Raw genomic sequence first — 23,952 nt, 5'->3', positions numbered from 1 at the left:
TCATTTTAGAAGATTGAGTTAGAATGACATGATCCAATCAAAAGCAATGGTTTCTTAATCATCCAATCAGTTGTGGCTTGATGACAAATCTCCTAAGAGCAAGTGAACGAAGCAAACAGCTTCACTTTGCCACATCTAATACGGCTGTGGCGTTGACGTACTGAAGATGGCGGTTATGTATATGTACTGTAAATATTGTCTATGATAAACGGCGCCACAGATAATGTGATTCAGTAATTGCTTTGGTAAATACGTGATGAAACGGCCTAGTAAAAATGAGACATTTTTGTGAACTTCACAAGCCATGACAGCTCATTTCCACGCCCCCCTGTTGTGACCCTGTGCGTGCCTGACGTCAGCAGCCCTCCTCACTTCTTGGTAAGTGGACAACAGGAGGGGACATATAGTTGAAGCCTCCAAAAATCCAAAAATAAAAACTCCTGTTGACAACATGAGTAGCACATGGATTTGTTCTAAAAATAGCTATTTATTTTAAGGTTAAAGTACCACTGATTATCACATCCATCTAAGTGGGGTGAAATTTGTTCTCTGCAATTGCCCTATCCACTGAGGGAGTGGTGAGCAGCAGCAGGGGCTTGCACTCGGGGATCATTTGCTGATCTAACTCCCCAATTCCAACCTGTAATGCTGAGTGTCAATCATTTTTATCGTCTTTGGTATGACCCGGCCGGGTATTTAACCCACAACTTCACAGTCTCAGGGCGGACACTCTACCACAAGCCAATGAATTTATTTATTTATTTTTTGATGTGGTCTCAGTCGGCTTCCAAACAGACTTAGTGTGTTTCGCTTCAAGTGTGAACACAAACGACTGCCGATCCGCACTGCACAACAAATGCACCTTTTTGGGCTTAACAAGCCACTGTAGCCAGGCATTGTTTTGTGAAGTTTTCTTGCCTGGTACTCAAAGTCATACATAAACCACTGTATTCTGTTCAGCCACGCTGCTGCTAGCATGTTGTAGGCCGGGGTATGTGCAGTATAACGCCTCCTTCGGGTTACTGCATGCAATCAACAACGCTGTTGTCCGTTGACACTCACAATTATTTCGGTATCTAAACACCACAAATATGCAGAGTAGTAATGCGGCACAAATTTGTTTTAAGATAAAAAGTATTGCGTAAAGGGCTCTCACGAGTCAGGCTATAAATAATGTCGAAGTTTATGATGACTTTTTTTTTTACATTGTAAAGAAAGTTAAAAATGATTAACAGACATCAGAGAAGTAAAAAAAAAAATCAATTTACTAACAACTCAGGATGAACACACCTTCATACACAGTTGCTTGACTTATGTTTGCATATGTTCAAATTAACACACACACACACACACACACACACACACACATCCCATATCCACGATGATATGATTGTAGGAACATCTTTGATCTCTCGCCCGCTTCTCTAACCCCACCCACCCACAAGAACCCCCCATGACTGACATAATATGATTTGGTAGTATCTCTAAACAGCAGAGAAAACCAGCTGACATAAATTAATAGGGTAGCAAAGTAATGAACAGGAGGAAGGTTTGGAAGATAGTGGAGGTGGTAGTCTAACCTGGTAGCAAAACATGCAGGTCATCATATTATGTTTTAGGCATATTGTGGTAAAACACACTGCGCCATACCAGACTGTCGTCTGCTTTTATTTGGTTTGCAACACACACACACACACACACACACACACACGCACACACACACACACACATCGCTAGGGGTCTGCCCAAAAATCAATTCTCAAAAGAATTGCGATTCTCATTTAGTACGATTCAGAATTGATTTTAAATGTCCCTAAATCGATTTTATTTTAAAATATTTTACACTGTTTTGCCTTTGTCTGTGTGTGCCTTTATTTGGAGCCCTGCTCATGTCGTACCCGGTTTGGCCACTGAGGGGCAGTGTGGTTCCACGTGGTCTAATACACTGTTAAGTTGTTGCCACATTAGAGAGTAGAAGGAAAAAGTCACGATCAAGTTATTCCAATAAAAGTTTTTTTTTCAGCGTGGAGCCGTTCTTTTGAGTGATAAAAGTGCCGCGAGTAGCGCGCTAATTAGCATTAGCGAGTCAGACTGGAGTAGATCATTACAGTTCCTTGCACATCTATAGATTGAAGCAAAAATCATTGTCAATCAAATAATTATGAATTGAAAATCTTGGAACTTGTACAATTCGGACTTCAACCAAAACATCTGAGCAAAAAATGCCTCTAAATGTAAAAAAACATAAAATAGAAATTAAAATGGGTACTATATGGGAAATACTTTTTCCTTCTACTCTTTAATGTGGCTACAACTTAACAGTGTATTAGACCACGTGGAACCACACTGCCCCTCAGTGGCCAAACCGGGTACAACATGAACAGCACTCCAAATAAAGGCACACACCACAAAAGGTAAGACAGTATAAAATAATTTAAATTATATATATATATATATATATATATATATATATATATATATATTTAGATGAGAGAGATGTTATTTGATGTACTAAAACTTTGACCAATCCTCACCATCCTAAAGCTCTTTAATGTCCATGTATGGAAAGTTCACAATCTTTGAGATAGAACGCAATGGAGGTGGAAATGAAAGAGGAGTACAAGGGAAAAAGAGATGGAAACAAGAGACAAAGACAGAGAGATTAGAGTAGTAGAGTAGATGAATCCACTCAGAATAAATCCAGCTGGCACAAAAACTTGAGTGAACAGTCAGTTTCCTGTATTTATTATATTTACACGACAGGTTTATTTCAATTTGACATCGTGCAAATAATAATCATTTATGCCCACAAGTATTCATAAATAGTGATACATGGGGAAAAAATATTTTAATAAATTTGGTCAAAATGATTTTAAAGAATATATTGGAGATGCTTTACCCTTTGTCAATTTGCTATACCTCACTATCACTTTTTGCCTTCTCTTCAGATAGTTGTGGGCTGTGACCTTGGATACTAACACACGCACACACACACACCTCAGATTTCCATCTGCTTGCACTTTGCACATTGATGTTCGTCTTATTCTCTCTCTCTCGCTCGTCTTGGTCCCTAGTTCTCTTCCTCCCTTTGTTGTCCCCGTTGTTGTTTCCATGTCTTTGAAACTTAAAATAACCCACCCGATTGTGTTCTGTACATTTTGTTACCATGGTGATTGCCACATCGAGCAAGCATTAAGCCAGAGGAAGCATGTGTTTGCGTGTATAATGTGTGTTCATGTGCCAATTGCGGTGCTATCAGCTGTGCACAGCAACTGTATGAGTCTAATGCAAGAAACCACAATAAAACGAAAAACACCCACCTTTACGTCTCTTAGTTTGTCTACTCCATTTATGCTTGTCTCATCTTCCTCATTTTCCCTCCCGACTCTCCTTCATTCTTATCTTACGCCACTAACGCAGTCTCTAAATATCATCCATCACTCTGCTACACCTCAAGGTGACAAGGACGGTGGCAATAGAAGGAAGGAAGAAAGAGAATACCTCAGGAGAGAAACAAGTTTTGTCTTAAACTGAATATTATTATTGTGACATTTAGGTGCCCTCAGACATCAAGGAACTATTGGCTACATTCACAAAACAATTTGTTCCACACAGTTTCAAGGAGAAGAATGTGGCATTCACCAATGGGAGAACCCTCCACCAAACACTTTTGGTGATCAATGACGAATGAAATTAATTAATTTTAGGCGATTCTATAGTTGCACCATGTATTTGGATTTGAATACCATTATGTCCTCATGATACATTTTTTTCATTGCATTATTTTTTTAATCTAAGAATTCTGTGAATACATATCAGTGATTCATGAAGGTATTTATTTATTTATTTTTCAAACAGGAATCAAGGAGTCAAATTTATTGGCCAAGGAATTGTTCTTCACAGTCACACACCCATCCAAGAAAAACAAAAAATAACACTGACCAACAGAGGAAGACAGAACAGGAAGCCTGGTGGTTCGCTAATTAGCGTAGCAGTGTTCATCTACAAAATTAGGGTTTTAAAACTTGAGGATCATACTCTGAGACTGTTGAGGTGCCTTTGAACCCGGCATCATATCGCAAGATGAAGCATTTTTGTACTGTCCTTTGCAGTGGGCAACACAAAATATACAGCAGAGTGTTATGATGAGTTATGTTTTCTTTTCATGCATCACATGGCTCCCCTACTGGTCTTTGCAACCCCTTCTCGTCCCATCCTGTGCACGATCACTCCCACATTACCTTGGATTTTGTCACTGGCTAACTTTCTTCAAGAGATAATACAGTCATCCTTACGATAGTGGACCAGTTTTCAAAGATGACACACTTTATAGCCTTGCTCAAGCTACCTTATGCGTTAAAGATTGCCAAGCTCCTAGTATGCTACGCATCCATGGCATCCCCCTCCGACAGAGGTCCCGAGTTACTTTCACAGTCTGAAAGATGTTCTGCAAGGTCTGGGGCCTCTGTTAGCGTCTCATTGTGAATGCCAGTTTCATTTGACTGAGCAAAAATACATAATGTCAGCTTCCGTCCGTCCGTCCGTCTTCTTCCGCTTATCCGGGGTCGGGTCGCGGGGGCAGCAGCTTTAGCAGGGAAGCCCAGACTTCCCTCTCCCCAGCCACTTCAGCCAGCTCATCCGACGGGACCCCAAGGCGTTCCCAGGACAGCCGAGAGACATAGTCTCTCCAGCGTGTCCTGGGTCGTCCCCGGGGCCTCCTGCCGGTAGGACATGCCCGGAACACCTCCCCAGGGAGGCGTCCAGGAGGCATCCGAACCAGATGCCCGAGCCACCTCAACTGGTTCCTCTCAACGTGGAGGAGCAGCGACTCGACGCTGAGTCCCTCTCGGATGACCGAGCTTCTCACCCTATCTCTAAGGGAGAGCCCGGCTACCCTGCGGAGGAAACTCATTTCGGCCGCTTGTATCCGGGATCTTGTTCTTTCGGTCACGACCCACAGCTCGTGACCATAGGTGAGGGTAGGAACGTAGATCGACCGGTAAATCGAGAGCTTCGCCTTTCGGCTCAGCTCCTTCTTCACCACAACGGACCGATACAGCGTCCGCATCACTGCAGACGCTGCATCGATCCGCCTGTCGATCTCCCGCTCTAACCTACCCTCACTCGTGAACAAGACCCCAAGATACTTGAACTCCTCCACTTGGGGCAGGACCTCCTCCCCGACCCGGAGAGGGCACTCCACCCTTTTCCGACTGAGGACCATGGTCTCGGATTTGGAGGTGCTGATCCTCATCCCAACCGCTTCACACTCGGCTGCGAACCGCTCCAGCGAGAGCTGGAGGTCACGGCTTGAAGAAGCCAACAGCACCACATCATCTGCAAAAAGCAGAGATGCAATGCTGAGGCCACCAAACCGGACCCCCTCAACGCCTCGGCTACGCCTAGAAATTCTGTCCATAAAAGTTATGAACAGAATCGGTGACAAAGGGCAACCTTGGCGGAGTCCAACCCTCACCGGAAACAAATTCGACTTACTGCCGGCAATGCGGACCAGACTCTGACATCGGTCGTACAGGGACCGAATGGCCCGTATCAGGGGGCTCGGTAACCCATACTCCCGAAGCACCCCCCACAGAACTCCCCGAGGTACACGGTCAAACGCCTTCTCCAAGTCCACAAAGCACATGTGGACTGGTTGGGCGAATTCCCACGCACCCTCGAGGATCCTGCTGAGGGTGTAGAGCTGGTCCACTGTTCCACGGCCGGGACGAAAACCACACTGCTCCTCCTGGATCCGAGATTCGACCTCCCGACGGACCCTCCTCTCCAGCACCCCTGAATAGACCTTACCCGGGAGGCTGAGGAGTGCGATCCCTCTAAAGTTGGAACACACCCTCCGGTCCCCCTTCTTAAAAAGGGGAACCACCACCCCGGTCTGCCAATCCAGAGGCACCGTCCCCGATGTCCACGCGATGCTGCAGAGACGTGTCAACCACGACAGCCCCACAACATCCAGAGCCTTCAGGAACTCCGGGCGGATCTCATCCACCCCCGAGGCCCTGCCACCGAGAAGCTTTCCAACCACCTCGGCGACTTCGACCCCAGAGATAGGGGAGCCCACTTCAGAGTCCCCAGACCCTGCTTCCTCAAAGGAAGGCGTGTTGGTGGAATTGAGGAGGTCTTCGAAGTACTCTCCCCACCGGTTCACGACGTCCCGAGTCGAGGTCAACAGCACTCCGTCTCCACTATACACAGTGTTAACGGTGCACTGCTTTCCTCTCCTGAGACGCCGGATGGTGGACCAGAATTTCCTCGAAGCCGTCCGGAAGTCGTTTTCCATGGCCTCACCGAACTCCTCCCATGCCCGAGTTTTTGCCTCAGCGACCGCCAGAGCCGCATTCCGCTTGGCCAGCCGGTACCCGTCAGCAGCCTCCGGAGTCCCACAGGCCAAAAAGGCCCGATAGGACTCCTTCTTCAGCTTGACGGCATCCCTTACCGCTGGTAATGTCAGCTTGTTAGTAAAAAATGAACCATCTTGACGCTTTAGGTCCTTTAATCTAACATCTGGAATGAAGCCAGAGTACCCGGAGAAAAGCCATATTAGCACAAGGTAAATATGCTAAATCACGACATGCTGAACAACACCGTGCTAAAATATTTCCGTTATAGCCCACCTAACCATTTTCAAGACCGCTTATACTGTTCAGAGCCACAGGGTGCTTTTTAAACTATCCAAGCAGGGAAAGCATTTACAGTACACTCAGACTCAGATTCACACCATTATTGATGAGGACCAAAACCCGCGCTGCCTGTAGTGAAGTTAGGCCAATTTACCACTACACCATCAGTGTCCTTGTGCCATACTCAGCTCATTACAACTCAAAATGCAACAACTCCAAAGTCACCATCTCTTTAAAATCGCTTATCCCATCGATTATTTGATCGAACCATCAAGTAACGCACACACTCACACACACTTTATTTATTTATTTATTTATTTGTTAATCCACTAAGGTTGGACGTAAATTGTACTCATAATTTATTATCTTCTATACATATGCATTATTAAACACCAACAAGATTAGCCTATGCTAAACGGTTAGCAATCACGATCAGCATGACCTAATTTGGGGTTAACAAGTAGCTACATAGCCGTTCCAATTTACAAAGAGACTTGTGTTCTTAGGAACACAAATGTAAACTACCTTTGGGCCTTAATTACTAATAAATGCATAGAAATGCTCTTACTCTGCGCACAATTTGAGCGCACAGACGAGATCACTGTCAGATTCATGAAATGCTGCATATTGGCCAATTGTGTTCTCACCGTGCGTGAATGACTCAAAATTCATTCTATTCCAATCTGCATAAACCTAGTCACTATTTCCCTATAAAAAGGCATCTGTATTGATTGATCCCAGCCAATGTGTGAAGGTTAAACGTTGCGAGAGAGGGCCAAAACATTTAATAATTTGCTAAACACAGTCACTAACAACCAGGGGTGTCTTTACATGCCCCAGTATTAATGAGCTGTGCCCCCGTATCAGGCCCAAATTGCAAATCAGGAGTACCAAGAATTTCCCAAGTGGGACAGTGCAGCCCAAGTGGAAGGAAAAAAACAAAACAAATTCACACGCAGTTGTGAATGAGCCGCATCCACCTTTTGGTGACCAGATTTTCAAAATTAAAAACCAGGACGCTACAATTTTGCTGAAAATAAAATATACAATAAATCTTCCCAAAATGTAATCATTTGTCAATCTTCGTCGGTGCAATTGCTAATGCTAGATGCTATACAAGTCAACGCATTCACCATTATCCAACCTTTTTTGCTCTGTCCCGACACTTATTGGAAGCTGGCTGTGCAGTTTACCTGGCACCGGGCACGCATTAGAAATATAACGCTAGAAACCTCAGCTTGTGTTACCTGACCGGCGAGTAGTGACCGCAGTGGATGGTAGATACATTTCCCATCATTTTTCGATGCAAAAGCATGAAGTAGTTCTATTTCTTAAACGTCTGCTACTGATTAGATGTGGAAATGAATGAGAACACAAATGTGAATTGGGAAGTAAACAGGAAGACATTCAACAGTTGAATTGCCTTTTAATAGGCTTATCATATGACTCGCTCTAACAACTGTTTGATTGACATACACATGGCAAAAACGGGATGCGTAACATCAGGACAAAACAGTGAGGTTGGTGTAATCCACCGGGATGCGGCACCCAAGGCTAAAAAAAACGGGTCTGTCCCGGTCATAACCGGACGTTTGGTCACCCTACCGTACATTCAATTATTGAGACCCCTACCATGCTCGGCGAACATTGCTGCGTTCCAAGCAGAACGTTAGACTACACAAACATGCACATGGACACACACACACAGTGTTTGTTTTTTTCAAACTGTGCAAGTAATTTAAAAAATGTGTTAGCCAGCAGACACGTCACTATTCAACATTCTTAAATCACACTTTTGTATTTAAAAAAAAAGAAAAAAAAGAAGAACAACAACACAAAACTACAGTATATCAAGACCAAAACATGTTTGGAATGTAAGTAGGAAATTTCACATCTCGTTTGATGTTGTGCATTTTTGTCGACTTCATAGGGGATTTTGGAAAATGTTGGTTGGATTTTGAACTGTACAATCTTTAAGCCAATTGACTATTCAATGTAATCTACTTATAGGTGCTACAACACCTTTAGGTGGCTTAGTTGTAATAAATGGTGTGTATTTCGACAACTTTATACTATACTAAGGCTTTTTATGATATGATGCAAATATTTTTCATGGTATGTTGAAATGTTGTTAAAAGCTGTGTCAAATCAAGAACAACAGTGCTTGATTGAGAAAAATGATTGTTTCTGCAGCTTGACAAGGACACAGAGTTATTAGAGTCTTCCTGAAAGTCGCTTGTTTGTTTGTTTTGTAATTATCTCTTTTGGAGACTGACAAAGATAAGAAACAGAGACACGTGTGGGCTGGATCAGGTGAGATCAACACAGAAGATGGTTTAGGTGGAGGTGAACAACACACACGCACACAGAAGCTGGAAAAGTCATTTTAAACTGAAACTGCCACCGTCCTCAGCGAACTGATAAACTTCCACCCTGCCCCCAAATCAAATCACCACACCAGCACTGCAGGCACAGTTTCTGATACCTTGGAGTAACCTTTCTTTCTCCTTCAGCAGCCAATCCCCTCAAACAAACTTGTCTAATGAAAATACATTCCTGAGTTTGGCCGATTTAGCAGATTTCACCTCACATTCTCATTTCTCCTTTGCAATGTTTGTGTGTGCGTGTGAGTTGAGTAGAACTTAAAGTAGCCCATATTAAGAAATGCTGACGTGAGAGCTCTAAGCATTTCAGTGTGAATTCTAGGAATGAGTTTCACACTGTATCTCCAAACAGCTTAGTGACAGTTCGAAAGAGTGGGAAATGAGATATAAGAAAAAAGTGTCATGTCTGGGAAGATCTGGCTTTGGTTGAGGGCCCTGAGTGAGTTGACCAATCCGGGCCCTCAGCCACTTGTGCCTGGCCCCAGGTGTGACCAGTTACCCAATTAGTGTGGGTGTATTTATCTGCGCAGTAGCCTTGATGCCGTCACTTCTTTATTGAAGTCAAACATAATTGCTACATTTCGTGTCTTATTAAATCGTATCAGACAGTGCTCGTCGAAATCTCTCGGCCCTGTTTATGCTAGCCTAGCTTAGCTTAGTTTAGTTTAGCTTGCTCGCCGCCAAAAAGGATACGGCCGTCAAATGTGTGCGTAAAGTGTCGTGACTTCGTGTGAAAATGACAGACCGAACTCCGGTGGTGACCGTGACAAGCGGCAATGATCCCACACGGACTGATCACCACCCGGGAACTAAATACACCCGCACTAATTGGGTAACTGGCCACACCTGGGGCCAGGCACAAGTGGCTGAGGGCCCGGATTGGTCAACCCGCGGAAGGGCGGGAACCCACTCAGGGCCCTCAACCAAAGCCAGATCTTCCCAGACATGACAAAAAGACAGTTGGATTTGGCGTAGGAGCTCGGTGATGATAGACGGATAGAAAATAAGTAAAGCGTGCTGGGAGAAACTAAAGATTCACTTTGTGCACAGCATCTTCTCCATCATTATTCTTTAACTGACTTTGTCCACAGTGCCAGAATAAAAATTGCACGTAGGCAAAATATTAAAAAAAAAAATTCTGACAACCCATTCTTTGGTTTACGAATCCTGAAATATCATGAAATATAACAAAAGCAAAAACCAAAAAAAAAAAAACTGCAATAATCGATTTATAAAATTAAATGAATGAATAACACAAACAAACACATTATGTTATGTAATTAATCAGAAATTTTAAGCAAGTTTAGTCAAAATCCAATCTTGTCTACGTTTCATTTAATAGTGGATGAAATACAGTAGAGCACAAATGGACAGATACTGTTCACAACAGACCACCACCAAAATGGGTTTCTTTTGTGCTGCACCTCTACAAAGTTTGGCAATATTTCTACGTTTGTTTTTTAATAGCTGCATCTCCCAACCTAGCAACATACCTACCTAGTTGACTAAGCAAATAGAGTGCTTAGCATAAATGACGAACACTCCGACGGGTTTTTAAGAACACCTTTAGTTTCCTTTCAGAATCAAGAATTTTTATGGGATACTATACTACAAAATACTCTCACAAATGTGGGCCATCGAATCGAATGCAAACAAGATTTGTTAATTAGTACTCACAAAAAGTAGTTTTCTTAACAAATGTGTTAAAGAACATTTTGCACAAATAAGTAGACCCCGAGAAAAAGACTAACAACTTGTTAAATCCAGGCCGAGCAGACATGTTGCTATCCATAAAAGTCATGGCGATCATGGAAAATAATAGATGTAGTCATTTTTTTTAATGTGGGATGCATTATTTATTTTTTTGCATTAGTCAATTTATTAAATCGAAGATTTTTTAATCTATGCATCTATGCACCTTACTTTCATGTTGTGAGTTAAGCGCATTTTCTACAGAAAACATTTTGTCAGAATTTTGGAAATTGTTCTTATGTCCATTGAGATATTGAATAAAAATCTTTAAATGTTCAAAGGGGGGTGTACTCATAAATTGTGAGCACTGTACCTACCGAACTAAGTAACAATGTAACTAACATAACACTTCTGGCGGGTGCTTTATGCTGAGTAACGGTAATGAGCACTGTTGTAATGTAAATGCAAGACAAATCATGTGTCTCATTAACTTACTGAACTAATCGGAACTGGGAAGACTGTCAACATCATTTGATGTCTGACTTGGCTGCAGTCTGTACTCTTTGGTCAGGCCTCCCTCCTCTTCTGCAGATGTTCTTTGTCACCCTCCAGCATCCTGGAGTGTCCTCTTCAAACATTTCTTTTCCTCTTGGGAGCTTTGAGCACTGCCAGCTGAGACACCTTGTCGCCAGCTGGCTCCCATGGTCGGCCGCCACCACCTTGCTCTGTAGCCTGAAACAGAAACTTAAGATAAGCATGGATAATAATTAATGCAGGTGACAGTGATGGGCAGAAACAAGCAAATGCATTCTTTAATTCACAGGCCCAGCAGAGAGTCAGATATCCCATGTGGCAGCATCAAAAAGCCAAGGTTCGAGCCCCTGAATATGCCTCCATTGAAGCAATTCCCAGGTGTACACGCAATGCCCCGCCCCTCTGCACCCCCCAATGGGATCGGTAAAGGTCACCTGGCAACACAGGTCAAAGCTTTGATCCAATCACAGAAAAATCCAGTGGTGGGAGTTCTTTTATGTGAGTGGTTGCAGGAAATGGTTGGCTGTCATTTTGTGTTCCAGAGAGAACACTGAGCTAACGCGAAGAAGGTACCAGCCCAATTATGATACACCACAGCTTTTAGATGCTTCCATACTAAAAGCATGGTGGAAACAAAAAAAGTAGCATAATGATTGTTATTATTAAACTGCATATTGAATGACCCCCCGATGAAAGCTCTTGCAAAGTCAATTGGCAGTTATGAATTCATGCAGGCAGTGAGTAGGCACAGGGATTGACCCTCAAGAGTGACCTTGAACGCTTTGAACATTTCCTCCCCCACCCTTCAATCCCTCTTTCTCTCTCTCTCTCTTTCTTTCTGCCTGCACTTGATCCCCGAGAATGAAGGCTTTGATTTGTGCCATCCAGCTGCATAAGTAAACCACAATACATTTTAGGAATGTAAATAGCACAAAGCCCTTTTGTAAAAACTTCATACAATTCTTTCTGGCAAGACCACATAAATGTTTACAGTATGTATGTAAATACTTCTTAAGATTATGAAGGAATGTATCAAATTCCCCTCCAAGTGTCCTAACCATTGATTTGAGTTGGTCTGGAGATTTAGAACAGATATAGAACAGAGAGCTATAGGAGTCCTTAGCATGGTGAAGATGTGTTCAGGAATTTCAAAGAATAGCAATAATATGCAATAAAATAGAATAAACTCTTTAACTCATTCACTGCCATTGGCGGCTAAAAACGTCAAAAATTAATTTGAACTATTTCTATTAGTTTAACCTTTGATTATGAAAAGCTAAAAAAAAAATATTGAACATTTAGAACAGATATACAATTAGTGATTAATCGTGAGTTAACTAGTAAAGTCATGCGATTAATTATGATTAAAATTTTAATCACCTGACACCAAATTTTTAATAATCTTTTCTTTTTTAATTCATTCACTGCCATTGACGGCTATAATGTCAAAAATTAATTTGAACTATTTCTATTAGTTTAACATTTTTTGCTCCTTTTGTTAACAAGAGTATGAAAACCTATAATTTGTTTTCATTGTACATTTAGAACAGATATAAAATTTGCAATTAATTGTGAGTTGACTAGTGAAGTCATACAATTAAATTAAAATTAAAAATGTTAATTGCCCGTCGTAACTAATTTGTAATAATCTTTTCTTAAATGAATTTATGGCAGTGAATGAGTTAAGAAGAGATTTTTATTTTATTTTTTTTAAGCATGTAGTATGGCCAAAACAACCAATTATCATCTTATGTAGGGCATGGAATTGGAGCCTATGACAGCTGGCAAGTGGCTGGACAAAAATCCAGTCAATTACTATACAATCTGCATATATAGATTTTCTAATGAAGCTACAGTATGATACAGCACAGTTACAAAATGCCGACTCAACACAGAAAGATCCTTTAGTCTGTAAAACCTTGAACTCTGACACCTTTTTGCTGTGAGGCAACAGCGCATATCACTGGACCACGGTGCTGCCCCCATTTGAGGTCTTGTCAGGTCCCTGTTATGATCAGAGCAAGAATGCAAGAATAGGGGTGTACACTGAGAGGCCAAAAGGTACACCTGCACTATTTAATGAGATCCAATACAGGCTGCCTTGTAATAAGACTGTGTAGGGCCTATGCTTTCTGCAAGTATAGTTATAGTTAGGCTACCTTATATTCGGTCTAGGGAGTATACATGTTGAGACACTGTTTATAGACAAATTTTATTTTTTATAATAACATATTGCAGAAGCACCGAATCCAAACAAATAGTTGAGCTCCAATCAGCTACCAGTCAACACTTGCTCTCACACAGACTGATCTAACCTCCTGCCAAGCATTTTCTGGAGAGTGGGCATTTCTTTGGAATGGCAAGACAGCTGGTGTCATATAAAGGTGTGTGTTTTCCTTGAAGCTGCAGCAAAAAAAATGAATCAAGTACGAGTCTCTCTCTCTTCGTGTCCTCCTCATGTCCTCAGCCATACAGACGAATGAAAAAGAGCCCCTCTCTGATCATATAAAACCTAGTAAATAAACATGTTCTGAATCAACACTTCCATGCAGGTGGGTTGATGAGATATAAATTTGTGGAAAAACTGTGTTATTAGCAACAAAACACATAATATATATATATTTCATAAATGATGTGAGTGAGAAGCTGATTGAGCAATAAAAATTAATGATGAGCTTGCAGCAGAGAGAAGATGCTCTCCAAAGACTAGCCCGGTGTCCCCCAAGGGACAGAATCGAGCGTCAATTAACTGACAGGCGGCTGTATTAGAATTTCTATCACGAGCCTTGGTGGCATAGTGAAATGCAGCACGACAATGCTTTGAAAACCGCTGTGGTTTTCCCATCAAAAACGTCCTCCTGGTCCTTTGATCTGCTTGGTGGTATGTGTCCTTGGAGATATGTCTACTTCCTCAATGCTCTTTGTCTCCCACACCTCATTTTGCTCTTTTTACTTTTACTGTTACAGCATCAGCTGCATTCAGGATAATGCATGTGTGAGTGTGTGCAAACAATCAGCTCATGTAAACAGTTGATGTGATCATTGAAAGGCCCTGCTTCACTGCATTGCCATGATTGGTGTACTCTCCTTTTTACGGTGGTCGGTGGTGGCAAGTGTGACGCTCGATATTTCAAGCGTTATCTGTAAATGTGCTATGCACTGGCTCATCTTCATTGATAACGTCTTGAAAGGCAGGCAACATGCCACCACATATAATTCAGCACTCTGTTAAACTGTTCTCATAACGATAACTCAACACGTTTAACTGACTGCTTATTGCTCAACATTTTTTGGAATGAGACTAAACTGGGTAAAACCGCTTTTAGTTTTTCTTTTGTATCAGTCACTCAAACTTAACACAACTGACACCATGTACCACTTCAATTTGAGCAATACCTCTAATGTTTGCTGTGTTCGTTGCCATTTTTATGAACTTGTGACATCGCTGAAAATGAGGTACTTGAAGCTTACATACATTATTTGAACACCATGTCCTAAACGTTAACCTGATATTTACCGCATCTGGTTTTGACAATGGAAACTTATAAATTGCTAGTAAAGCCACAACCAGAAAATTTTTTCCCTTGTGGAGGAAAGGGCACTTAAGATCTAATCTTTTTTTCTATACAGTATGTTCATCCTATTTAGGGTCAAAGTGAAGCTGAGGCTTCAAAAAGTGTAAGTGCCATCAGTCGTAGATGTTAAACCTAAAATAAACCAAACATCCGTGGTCAACGGTGATTGTAATGTAGTAAGGGGATTATAGTCAATCAGGAAGCAACCTTAAGTTTGGTCTCTTACTAGTTGAGCTGCATGTTTGTATAACGTGTCCCAAAAGTAATTCAGCACAATTAAAATAACAGCAAAGAATGTTGATTATCGCAATGTAGTAACCAGATAAGTGAACAACGAAACAAGCTTCATCCATTTATTTTTATTTTTTTTCCCTTTTTCATGGAGAGCTCAGTATTGTTCATTCGATTTGACATGTGTGTGCGTGCGTGCGAGCGTGTGTATTCATTAGTTCACCTAAAACCTATTAAAAAAAATCCCATACTAATAATATAATAGAATAATAAATTGCCAAATGCAGAAACATCAATGTAAGTTATCACGATGTGGTGGCTCTCGCTAACAGGCAGAATTAAGTAACCAGAATTAGATTAAAAAATTCTATATACGTACACCATGTTTCTATAAATTTTGATATTTGGTTTTTATTTGAGGCAGATATTTTTTCCATTAAAATGTGATTTATGAGGAGGTTAGACCATTGGTCGATATTCAGAGTTTGTTTATTTTTCCAGTTAACAAGAATTGTTTTTTTTGCGATAGTAAGGGCTACAAGTGTAGATTGAAATTGTTTATGTGGTAAGTCAGTTGTTGTTAGGTCACCTAGCAAACACAAGTTTGGAGATAAAGGTGTCCTACAGTCCAAAATAGCGGAAAGTTTTTCTAAGACTTTAGTCCAGAAATACATAACCGGAGTACATAACCATAAAGCATGAACATAAGTGTCTGTAGTGTTTTGTAAACATTGGAGACAAATGTCGGAGTCTGAGAGTCCCATTTTCTTCATCATATATTGAGTAATGTATGTTCTGTGAATAATTTTATATTGGATAAGTTGTAAATTTGTGTGTTTTGTCATTTTAAATGCGTTTTCACAAACTTGAATCCAAAAGTCAGATTCCGGTGCTATAGACAAGTCTGTCTCCCATTTTGAGATGGGTAAAGACATTTTATCAGTATATGAAAGTAACTTATATATTTTTGAAAGTTTTTTTGTTGTTGCTTGTTTTTTTGTTGTAGCTTGTTAATATCTTTAGCTAAAACAGGTGGTTGGAGCGTACCCCGAAGTGTTGGAATTTTTTTCTTTATCATATTTTTAACTTATAGATAATGTAAAAAAATTCCGTTTTTTATTTTGTATTTTTGGAGCAAGGATGTATATGATATAAACATATTATCTGAGAAGAGATGGTGGAGATGTGTAATTCCTTTCTGCTCCCACACACCTAAATAAAACAGTTGGTTGTTAAGTTGAAAGTCGGGGTTATGCCATAGGGGAGAAAGCCCACAGGGCTCCACTTGGGCTTTTGTAATTTCTAGTGCCTTCCACCAGGCAGTCAGGGTGGCGGAAATCATTGGGTTTTTAAAACAATTATGTCGCTTAATCGATGTTGTAATAAAGAGTAAATCTAGAAGTCTGAGGTTATTACAATCCTTCTGTTCTAGTTCCAGCCAACAGTTAGTGTCTCTGTTGGGTTGTGCCCATAGAACGATATATTGTAGCTGGTTAGCTATATAGTAGTACATAAAATTTGGTGCCTCTAGACCACCTTTGGATTTACTTTTCTGAAGAGTAGATAGGCTAATCTTTGCTTTTTTTTTATTCCAGTAAAATTTTGTTACGGCTGAGTCCAACAACTGGAACCATTTAGCCGTAGGTTTAAATGGAATCATTGAGAGAAAATAGTTTATTTTGGGTAAAACTTTCATTTTAATGGTGGCTATTCGTCCTATTAGAGAAATAGGAAGAATATTCCAGCGCTCCAAGTCACTATAAATGTTATCCAGAAGTGGAGAAAAGTTGAAATGAATTAAATCAGTTAATTTAGGTGAGATTTTTATGCCTAAGTATTTTAAATTACCTATAGGAAATGAGTAGTGTGGGTCCTGGCTTGCAGGGTTCCATGAATTTTCTGTAATAGGTAGAAGTGTTGATTTTGTCTAGTTAATAGAATAATCTGATAACTGTGAGAATTTAGTTATTAAGTTAAATACATCCCCTAACGAAGTAGCCGGCTTTTCTAAATAAAGTAAGATATCATCGGCATATAGATTAATTTTATGTTCTGTTACCCCAAAGTGAATTCCTTGAATCCTTCTTTCTTGGCGTATGGCTAATGCAAGTGGCTCAATAAATATTGCAAATAATAAAGGGGATAGTGGGCATCCCTGTCTTGTGCCTCTCTGTAAAGTAAAGCTCTGAGATATAATCCCAGTATTAGTAACTGTAGCTTTAGGAGAATCATATAATACTGATACCCAGTGGATAAATGATTTCCCAAAGACACATTTATTTAAAACAGCAAAGAGGAAGGACCAGTTAACTTTGTCGAAAGCTTTTTCTGCATCCAATGATATAATAACTGCCTTTTTATCATGCCGCTGTGACATGCTAATAAGGTTAAAGAGTCTCCTAATATTATTAGTAGAGTGCCGATCTTTAATAAAGCCTGTTTGGTCGCTATGAATAATTGTCGAGATTACTGTTTCTAGTCTAGATGTGAAAGCCTTAGTGATAATTTTAATATCAGTGTTAATTAGTGAAATCGGACGGTAACTTGATGGAAGGGTGGGGTCTTTTTCTGGCTTTAATAAAAGTTTAATTGCTGCTGCATTCATGTGTGGGCGTATGTAACCATTAGTTTTGATTTCTGTTACTACTCTTAAGAATAGTGGAGCAAGCATTAACCAGAAGTGCTTAAAAAATATAGCCGGATAACCATCCGGGCCAGGTGCTTTGCCATTAGGCATACTATCTAGAGCACTGTACAACTCGTTTATAGTAAGTGGCACATCTAACATGTCTTTATATTCAGTAGTTAACTGAGGTATATTTAAGCTACTGAGGAATGCCTCAATATGCTCAGGGTTTGGCTTATTAGTTTCTGAGTATAGGTTGCGATAATAGTTATAAAAAATTTGATTAATTTCTTCTGGTGATTGTGTGCATTCACCAGTTGTCCCTTTAATAGCCGTTATAAGAGATTTTTCCCGATTGCGTTGAAGTTGGTTTGCAAGAAATTTACCTGATTTGTTATTATATTCAAAGTTGTTGTATCTCAATTGTTGTATTAGAAATTCTGTCTTTTTAGTTAGCATATCGTCTAATTGTATTTTGTAAGTCAGTCCATATTTGGTTATTTGGGTTTATTGCGTACTCATCCATCAGTTGTTTAATTTTATCTTCCAAGTCTTTTTCAAATTTTTGCTACTGTTTCTTTTTATAAGATGAATATGATATAATATTACCTCTAATTACTGCTTTCCCAGCTTCCCAGAGAAGAGATGGGGATAGGTCTGGAGAATCATTTATTTCCAAAAAGTCTGCCCACTCTTTTCTTATAATTTTATCAAACTCTGCGTCGTTTAGCAGTGAGATGTTAAAACGCCATGTCGGTGGTGGTTTAAAGGTATAATCAACTTGTAGGGAAAGGGAGACTGGTGCATGGTCGCTAATAATAATAGGATGTATTTTTGTAACAGTTTTATCAGCAATAGAGTTATTTGTCAGAAAATAATAGATTCTTGAAAAAGACCTGTGCACAGCGGAAAATAAGGTAAATTCCTTCTTATTTGGATTTTTAAGTCTCCAGCTGTCGACGAGGCAAAAATCATACATATATTCCCCTATTACTTTAGTAGATTGTAATCGCCTTATACATGTTGTATTATTAGAACGGTCAATTAATGGATTTAAGACTGTGTTAAAGTCTCCTCCAATAATAATAGTAGAGTTCGCTGCTAAATCAAACAGCTGAGAGAAAAATTCATGGAAAAAGGCCGGATCATCATTATTAGGGGCATATAAATTACCAAGTGTATATATTTTATTAAATATAGTCACCTGAATAATAATGTATCGGCCCTCTGGGTCTGTTATTGTATTATTTAGAGTAAAGAGTAAATTCTTATGTATGAGTATACAGACTCCTCTTTGTCTACTGTTATAAGGGGCAGAGTACGCTTGGCTAAAATTCTTATCAATAAGTAATTTTTCTTCAGATTTTTGTAGGTGGGTTTCTTGTAGGAGGCAAATATCTGCTTTTAATTTTAAGAGATGGTCTAAAGTTTTTATTCTTTTTGCTTGTGAGCGAGCGCCACAAACATTCTAGGAAACCAGAACTAATTTATGCATACAAACAATATAGACTCAGTCCTGTGTATATATCTGCATAGGCCATTTGTCAATATTGGCATGTAATAGGATAGAATCAAAGTGGTTAGGTGGTTTATGTAATTTGTGTAAAATATGAGGTGACGTGTAAGTAAATACTGTATAACAGTGAAAAAACAGGTAGGGAGGTGAAAGTGAAGGAAGTTAGCGGGGGATTAAACATAAAAATACACCAGTAACTGGTAACCTAAGTGAGATTTTTTTTTAAATATACTTTAGATATAGTTATGTATTAATAATATATTTATAATATAGCCTGTTGGCTGACGAATGAGCTTCATCCACTTCTAATACAAGATCCTTGCGGTTTGGTTGCGTGTGGGTTTTTTTTTCTGCTAGCATTGTTGTACTCTGTTTTCCGGCGTCGGCAACGGCCAACAGTGGCGTTTTGTTGAGAGCAATAAAAGGGTGACATCCAAATCAACATTTGCTGGTGGCATTCTTCCAAAACGTTACAATACATACAGTATGTGTTTGTCTGCCGGCAATACCTTAATATTTTCATCGTCGGTATTGAGTGTTGAGCCTCTTCACCACCTTCTAACCCAGAGGTGGGCATCGAGGGCCGCAGTCCTGCAGGTTTTGCGTGTTGCCCTTCTCCAACACAGCTGATATATGATCAGCTCATCAGCAAGCTCTGCATAAGCCTGATAACGATCCTGTTGATTGGAATCAGCTTGTGTTGGAAGTGAGAAACCTACAAAACCTGCAGGACTCCGGCCCTCGAGGACCGAGATTGCCCACCTCTGTTCTAACCACTCCTTCATGGTGGTTATAAATTTTTTGAACCTCAAAAGTTTAGGCTCTTACCAGTCTAAATGGTCTGCCTCTTGCTCCTCAAAGAACAACAAGGTATCAAATGCTTCCAAGGCATTCTCAACACTTTCCTTATTTCTGTCATCACTCATTAATGCTTTGATTTCATTACACTTCCTTGTCAGCGCAGAGTTTGCCTCAACTAGTGCCGATCATTTTGAAAAGCTCATTTTCAGCCGTAATGTCATCTAACGTTCTAACAGACATTTCTTTTTTATTTATAATGTTTCACTTCTGAGGTGCACATGGATTCCCACATAAAACATATGGAGTATTCACGGCTGGCTGCGATGGCAGTTTTGTAATCCTCACGCGTCAATGTGCGTCCATTCAATCCGTTAAGTTTTTCGACTTAATGTACCTGCTTTCGATGTCCAGGCTTGTTCAAATTGGGGGAAGGTTTCTGACGCATTTTCCAACAATCCAAGAGGCCATAACGAAATTTCAAATAGTGTATTGTGATCCAAAAGATTTACAGTCAATTCACAATTCACAGATACAAGCGATCCCAAAAAAACAAAATGTATACAAAATGCAAAGTGGTATTCAAAAACAAAAGAGGTCAAAAAATTGTCCATCTACCCGTCTGGGTGAAAGCAAAAAAAAAAAAACACAAAAAGTCCAGCTTCCACGTTGCACGTCACCGCTTGTGTTTGCTAATCAGTGCCAACCTGCAGCTCAACTGCCATACCTTAGTAACACAAAATGGGGTGTCATCCTTCCAAATATTCCAAAACTAAATTACTGTAAATAAAACAAATAAAAAGGTCTGATTAATGTATAAATTAACGTTGTTAATGTTGGATCCCGATGGGTAGCATCTTGGAGATGTTTTCGGCAGATTCAACATGTTGAATCGGCGTCAGGCCTTTATGACATTTGATCACACTGTTTGGCTGTTAGCTAGCGAATCAACGCATGTGGCAAGAACAGGACGTGATGAATGCGGATAAACAGTAAGCCTTATAAGTCGGACGTCCGTGTTACTAAGTTGTTCGTTTTTGCATATGATCACCCTTCACATTTGGGCGTTAAGAAGAGAAGATGAATTTGTTATTATATGATACATCAGGTACGATTTACTGATTTATTGATACACGATGCTCCGTAAAGAGCCTGAGAGTGTGCTTCATGTGGGAATACGTTGCAAGTATGCATTGTTTACGTTTTTATATGCCACCCCCGGAAGAGCTTTCCATGTGCCTTTTTCTAACAATGAGAAATAGTGACTACCGCGTCCGATGGAAAGGAGGGGGATTAGTTCTCATGCATGCGCAGAAGGCACTTAATAAATGGCATTGGTGCCTGTCTGTCGCGGTGTGTACTTCCATAATTTTTCCAACGTGACATGCCGATTGGCGAGGCTCACGCCACAGGGGGAGGCGCCGGTCACATTTGGCTGACGTCGGATTGGTGTATCAAGGCCTTAAAGTAGCACTAAGGAACTTTTCAACCTTTATAAAATATTTTCATATTTCTTCTGATGAAGCATCGACTTAAAACTGTTTGAATGCTAACTTTACCATGGCTTGAGGGGCTCTGTATCATCAATCAACACTGCCACACAAAAAACTACAAATGTGCTGACTCCTTTATGGCATACCTCATTTCCCCCTTTGCCTATTTGTTACAAAGACGGAAGTCAATATGAATGACGACGCATGATTACTGCTTTCCTGGCAGAAGCTGCAAAACAACTGAAAAGTTTTATCTGAGTAGACAAAATAAATGAATAAAGAAAGAAAGAAAGAAAAAGGGAAGCTACCCGGATAAAAGGACAGTCAAGGGTCAACATTGGCCCGGATTTCACTTGCTGTCGTGCGCTAAAAAAAAACCTGATGCAATGCGCTTGTCCTCATGGGAAATATGGTCTTCCTTCAGGCATAACATTACCGCTTTTGTCCATATGGCGCTGCCATAATCAACGTAAACTGAAAGTTCCTTAATGTTTCTTTAAAGGTACAGTCAGGCGCTATCTAGTCGTGAATTCATCCATTAAAAAAAACGACCATTTATGTCAATCGCATGCAAAAAGATGTATCACAAAAACATATATACATATATTTTTATAAATAATCGTAGGTCTAGTAATCACTAATTATTTTACATGGCTGGAATCTCACCTTAATAGAGGCTGCCATATTTCGCTGCCATCTTCCTGCTACGGATGCACAAAGGACAACTTTGCGAATGTAGTCCTGTTGGGGCTTGCATCGAGCGTCAGACCCAATGGGTCGACCGCAGCTTACCTTGCACAGCTAAGGGCCTGAAGTTGGGCGTCAATGAGTCCCGTGATTCGGGCTCCCGTCGCTTGTCACCTTCTGCTTTGCTCGCGCAAGGTTTCACTAGCTTTTTTTTTTTTACTAGCTTCTCCTACTAGCCACTCTTGTTAGCCACTCCAGCCTACAGCTCCGACTAACTCCAGCTAGTCAATCTTGTTAGCATCTCAATCTTCACACCAGCTGCCAAGTCCAGGTTGCTTGTTTGCTTGCGCAAAATAAGGTGGTAGGCTTTGGACGTGTGGTCTTTCTGAGCCACCGTAGTGTGCGTGCTTCTGCTGCTAAAGGCATGAATGTCGGCTGCATTCTACACTATAGCAACATCTAGTGGTCACTTACTACACACTGCGCCTTTATGTTGATTTGCGAAATGAAACCTCTGTAGTTTGGGTTATTAACTCTTTGACTGCCAGACGTTTTCAGAAAAGGGATGCTGTCAGTGCCAGCCGATTTAAGCATTTTGACTGATCTTTCAAGGTCCAAGGAACATTTTGTGTTTGGACTATGGAAACACACATACTACCAAATGAAAGATTGAACTATCATCTTTCATCAGAAAAAGAAAGTTTGTTTCTACCTTATTCCGTTTTTCAGTAATCAACAATAGAAAACGGTTAGTTTCACCCAAATGCTCTGTTTTGAAACAAAAAACGGAGAAATCAAGCTTTTTGTGAAACGATATTATTTCATGCACTCTAGTGAATTTGACACCTTTTTTTTTTCCATGAATGATGCCACCAACACCTAAACAGTGCTTTACTTCTGTAAAACACTACCACCAACAATGAAAAAGTGTTTTTTGATAGCAAAATACGTTTATTTACATTCAACAGTGTAACAATTTGACAAAACAATTTGGCAAACTATTTACAAATGTGTGCAACCGTGGTACTATTTACAATTGTGTGGATGTTTCAAATACAGTTTTTCTTTTTGTAACACTCCCCTGCGTGCAAGGAGACGCAGCAGGATTTGCACAACAGATTAGTTTCACTGCGATTGGAGACGCTACACTTTTTTTGCTGGCTTTTTTTCCCCGGGTAATAGCAAGTATATACTGCAGTGTGTGTTTGGCCATGTTGCCATCAAGTCTACTCTCAGGATCATGATACGGTGGTGTTACGTCTGGCTTCCTCATGTCCTTCAGTTCCTATACCGGGTGGTTGATCCATCTTATCCGTTCCATTCATGGTGGCATCGTAGTCCATAACCAGTGGCTTCTCCATGATCAGACTGTACCCACTCCTCCGATGAATATGCATTGGACTCGGGGCACTCTTCGTCGTTCGATTGAACGTCCTCCTGAGCAGAAGTGCTCGGTTGTGCTCCGCGTTTTCCGGCGTTAGCATCGCTAGCCGGTGAGGCTTTATGACGTGATCATAGCCGCCGCGTCAATGCTTCCAACTTCGGCGTCAATCTCGGAGTCACCATCATCATCATCGTCGTCACCAATGTGCTCTTTAGCATTGGTCGATGCTTTTCGTCTTTGAAAAAAATGCTCAAGCGTGAGCTGCTTGCAACCGGTCGCCATTATGGCTTCCTCAGCCATTGTCCCCTCAACACTCTAGCTCCGCCTCACGTCTTCTACTGACGCCTACCCAATCTTGTCTAAAGAGAGTCATCGCTGCCATCTAGGGGCC

The 23,952-nt window shown here is 40.6% G+C and overlaps 1 protein-coding gene across 3 annotated transcripts in view; it reads right to left on the bottom strand.

The window, feature by feature from the left end:
* Positions 1-23,952, bottom strand: part of LOC144055581 (axin-2-like) — a 131,016-nt gene that overhangs the window by 100,558 nt on the left and 6,506 nt on the right. Inside the window, exons 1-3 of one of the 3 annotated variants that reach the window (XM_077571680.1) lie at positions 22,283-22,534; positions 22,157-22,194; positions 11,213-11,449 (exon numbers count right to left, since the gene is read on the bottom strand). The gene's annotated coding sequence lies outside the window, so the exon portion shown is untranslated. Of the gene's footprint in view, positions 1-11,212; positions 11,462-22,156; positions 22,195-22,282; positions 22,535-23,952 lie in introns of those variants that run through there. The other 2 variants (XM_077571681.1, XM_077571679.1) reach the window with 2 other exon arrangements.

The sequence above is a fragment of the Vanacampus margaritifer genome, chromosome 7 (assembly GCF_051991255.1).
Source record: "Vanacampus margaritifer isolate UIUO_Vmar chromosome 7, RoL_Vmar_1.0, whole genome shotgun sequence".
Classification (NCBI taxonomy): Eukaryota; Metazoa; Chordata; class Actinopteri; order Syngnathiformes; family Syngnathidae; genus Vanacampus; species Vanacampus margaritifer.
This window is presented reverse-complemented; position numbering and strand designations above follow the sequence as displayed.